Source organism: Glycine soja, chromosome 7 (assembly GCF_004193775.1).
Source record: "Glycine soja cultivar W05 chromosome 7, ASM419377v2, whole genome shotgun sequence".
In the NCBI taxonomy this organism is placed as follows: domain Eukaryota; kingdom Viridiplantae; phylum Streptophyta; class Magnoliopsida; order Fabales; family Fabaceae; genus Glycine; species Glycine soja.
Window position 1 is genome coordinate 1962098 of NC_041008.1, and position 4707 is coordinate 1966804.

The 4707-nt window shown below is 35.8% G+C and overlaps 1 pseudogene; it reads right to left on the reverse strand.

The window, feature by feature from the left end:
- Positions 1-486: 486 nt before the first annotated feature.
- On the reverse strand, positions 487-4707 carry LOC114419280 (annotated as a pseudogene).

Here is a 4707-nt window from a genome sequence, read left to right on the forward strand (position 1 = left end):
AATCCTAATAACTTAACGGAATATCACTACTAGCTTAGCCAATCCAGTTTACGGGTTTGATATATTCTAACACAGTGACTGGGATAAAATCGGTTATATTAGTGCCTCTGCCATCCAACAAATTCGCTCTGAATCTTGTTCTAACAACTATGAATTCTATATTCTGTTCTGTGGTTCAATTTGAATCACCAAGTTAGCATAAACCTCACTCAGCTGGGAATAGACTATAAGATTATACTGATTGACAAAGCTTTCGTATTTCAACACGATTACATATCTGTCCCAGAAGTTACTCGGCCAGAAAGAAGCCTGTGGTTCCAACCTTTTCAGTATCTGAGTCTAAACACATCTAGTAACGAACATGTTAAATTACCTACTTTAACTATAGCAGGATATATACATAATTCTATGACAATAAATAATCTTGTATAGATGAGATTGCTAGGGGCAGCACATGAGGGAAAATGACAATTCAAATGACGGTATGGATAAACTCCCCCGATTATAAGTAATATCTGCCAAGCCATTATTTTTAAACAAGCTCAATATAATTGCATCTATTCAGCTGTTGGCTACTAGTAATCAAACATTACGAATCACTGTTCATAAATTGTAAAGTTGAAATCAAAATCATAAATGTGAATAAACATGCAGAATCAACAGAAGAGAGAAAAACCTTCCAATAACAATGCTGTAATTCACTATCATATGTTTGCTCTCTTTTTTCTCAGGAAGAGGGAATCTGAAGCAAAAACCACAAATACAAAGATGTGTACCTGCTTAGATTCACACTTCAGGGACAAAAAAACACAAGAGAGGGTTTTAATGGCTTATCTAATACAGAACAATGAATTTGAACGCCCTTATTTCCTTTCAATAAAAGATTTAACCCTTTTCATCCATCCTATGAGCTCCGCTTTATCCTTGTTTTTCATGTACTGATGCAAGAAACAAGCGAGTTCATCATTTATACCCCTTACTTCCAAGAAATCATAAAGTCTGTATTGCAGCTCATCATCCAATTCCCTGTCAAGAACCAACAACAAAAGGTGTTGTTAACACAATTCCAAATCTAGCCATCATCCAAAAATTTAAGCAAACAACTAGGAGTGGAAATGAATCGGTAAACCTACATGAATTCAGGACCAGCATAGGGCTCAGCTATTATTTTCTCATTTGCACGAATGAACAACCTTTTTATCTCTATACTGTCAGGCCAAGCAGAGCACATGATTTCCAACATGCAACCTTCTCCCTTGGAAATGGTGACAATGACAGTAATGTGCATCTGCATTTCATCAGAATTAACTACACCACCATTTGGAGTTGGAGTTGGAGCAGGAACAGCTCCACCAAACATGGTGACTTCAAGTTTAATGTCTTCATCTGCGTATTGTCTTTTCAACGTAATCCATCGCTCCCCAGCTCAACCATCCACAATAAAAGAATTAAACTTGGTAAATGGCTGCAAAACAAAAAACAGCCCCCTAAGTATTCATGTCCCCAAGGAAGTTGGACATCTTCCCCAAATGATGCTGATTACAGAGAAAATTATGAGCGGGAAAAAATTCATAGCTGCCCAATTGATACAAAGAAAAATGCCAGCAACACTGTTGAAGATATACTTTTGTAACTGCATAATATTTTATTTTTCAATTTTTAAAATAGGATTTAGTAAATAAGTTGATTTCCTATATTTTAGGGGTAAGTCAGTTTTAATGGATTAGCTAGTCAATAAGTGATTCCTTATCTTTAAGGAGCAAGTTAGTTTTAATATTCTGTTTTGCTAATATCTTGTTATCTAATTAGTTTATCTTTTGCTATTTATTGTATCACTGCTGAGAACAATTTGAATTAGAATAGAATAATTTTATTTCCTCTACATACGTATTGTCTCTCTTCTCTCCTCTGTTTTTTATAATTTCCTCTACAAAACCAACAATTGGTATCAGAGCCTTATTCTTACGAGACCTCTACCATGGAAGGTGAAGCAAGTTTTTCCCACATAACTCTTCCAATCTTTGATGGAGAGAATTATGATATTTGGGAAGTAAAAATGCAATCCTACATGGAGTCTTTGGATTTATGGGATGCTGTGGAAGAGGATTATGAAATATATCCGCTGCCTGAAAATCCCACCATGGCCCAAATTAAAAATCACAAGGAAAGAAAGATGAAGAAGGCAAAGGCGAGATCATGTTTGTTTACTGGTGTTTCACAAATGATATTCATCAGAATCATGACTCTTAAATCACCCAAAGCAATTTGGGATTATTTGAAAGAGGAATACGCTAGAGATGATAGAATACGAAGCATGCAAGTGCTGAATTTAAGGAGGGAATTTGAGCTTCAAAGGATGCAAGAGTCAGAGACAATCAAAGAATACTCAAACAAATTGTTGGGTATTGCTAACAAGATAAAGTTGTTGGGAAGTGATTTTACTGATTCGAGAATTGTAGAGAAAATTTTGGTAACGGTGCCAGAGAGGTATGAAGCATCTATAGCTTCATTGGAGAACACAAAGGATCTGTCGAAAATCACATTGGCAGAAGTACTACATGCCCTGCAAGCTCAAGAGCAGCGAATGTTGATGAGGCAAGATCGTGTTGTCGAAGGTGTTTTGCCCGCCAAACATCATGAAGTTGATGAAAGCAAAAAGGATTTTTTCAAGAAGAATCAGTCAACAAGCAGCGAAAATAATGCAAACAACCAAAACAAAGGTAAGGATAAAAAGAAAAATTATCCACCTTGTCATCATTGTGGCAAAAAAGGTCATGCACCTTTCAAATGTTGGAGGAGACCAGATGCAAAATGTAACAAGTGCAACCAGATAGGGCATGAAGCGGTGATCTGTCCCAACAAAAATCACCATGATGAGGGAGCTCAGATTGCTAATCAAGAAGAGGAGGACCAACTGTTTGTGGCCACATGCTTCTTGAGTAGTGAATCAAGTGAAAGTTGGTTGATTGATAGTGGTTGTACGAACCACATGACATATGATAAGACTTTATTCAAGGATTTGAAGCCAACTAATGTCTCAAAGGTCAGAATTGGGAATGGTGGCTATATTCCAGTAAAAGGAAAAGGAACTGTTGCAATTTCAACGTGTTCAGGTATCAAATTAATATTAGATGTTCTTTATGTACCTAACATTGACCAAAACTTGCTAAGTGTAGGTCAGTTGATTAAAAAGGGATTTAAAGTGTCCTTTGAACATCAACATTGCTTTATCTATGACAATTTTGGCCGGGAAGTTCTAAGGGTTAAAATGAAAGGTAAACGCTTTTCATTTGATCCAGCAGAGGAGGAGCATACAACCTATTTCACTCAAGTCACACCCACGGAATTCAAGCACAAGAGACTTGATCATTGCCGTCTTGAAAGAATGCTAAACATGGAAAAAAGGAAATATGCAAAAGAAAATTTGAAAAAGTTTCAAATGGAAGAATGCAAGTCTGTTAGCACACCAATGAATCAAAAGGAGAAATTTAGCAAGGAAGAAGGTGTTGATAACATTGATGAAGGATATTGTGGGAGCTTGATTGGATGTCTAATGTATCTCACTACAACAAGGCCAAACATTCTATTTTCTCAAAAGAACAAAACTGAAATTTTTGTTGACAATCAAGTAGTCATTGCTATTGCAAACAATCCCGTGTGTCATGGGAAGACTAAACATTTCAACATCAAGTTCTATTATTTGATAAAGATGCAACAAAGTGGAGAAGTGAACTTAATTTACTGCAAGTCTAAAGATCAATTGGCTGACATGTTTACAAAGTCACTACCTATCAACAAACTTGAACTCAAAGAATTGGAGTTTGCAGTTCCAAAAGCAAGGAGGAGTGTTGAAGATATACTTTTGTAACTGCATAATATTTTATTTTTCAATTTTTAAAATAGGATTTAGTAAATAAGTTGATTTCCTATATTTTAGGGGTAAGTCAGTTTTAATGGATTAGCTAGTCAATAAGTGATTCCTTATCTTTAAGGAGCAAGTTAGTTTTAATATTCTGTTTTGCTAATATCTTGTTATCTAATTAGTTTATCTTTTGTTATTTATTGTATCACTGCTGAAAACAATTTGAATTAGAATAGAATAATTCTATTTCCTCTACATACGTATTGTCTTTCTTCTCTACTCTGTTTTTTATAATTTCCTTCACAAAACCAACAAACACACTCTTTAATACACTCTCCTGAACATACTCTATATTACAAGCTGAAATTTGTCGAAAATCACAAAAAACATGATCTAGTGATTTTCATCAAAACATGGAGCGTTAAAGAAATAGTAACGGGTGGTTTGTCTAAGCATTTTGAAGCTCTGAAACCTTATTTCTACGCAGAATTTAGAGGGAAAAGAGAAAAGAAAACGTACGTTGTTGGGAGGAAAGGATTGGAGCTCGTACTGAATCTCGTTGCGGAGGAGTCTCGAAAGCTGATTTGCGCATCTCGGATATGTAACTTGTTCGAGAAATGCATGGTTGATGCTGAAATTGGTGTGTTAGGGTTAGGGGTTTTCTGAGGGAACGAATTAGGCGTGCCATTGAACAAGAAAAACACGCAGGGTGCAGGGTTTAGAGGTGAAAAGGGTTTATGAGAAAGTTTTCTCTAGCACTTAACGGTTGGGTAAGAAAAACAATCTAATATTGAAATTCTGAATTAGAATAAAATTTGGACTTGCAATTTGAGGACTTGGGCCTG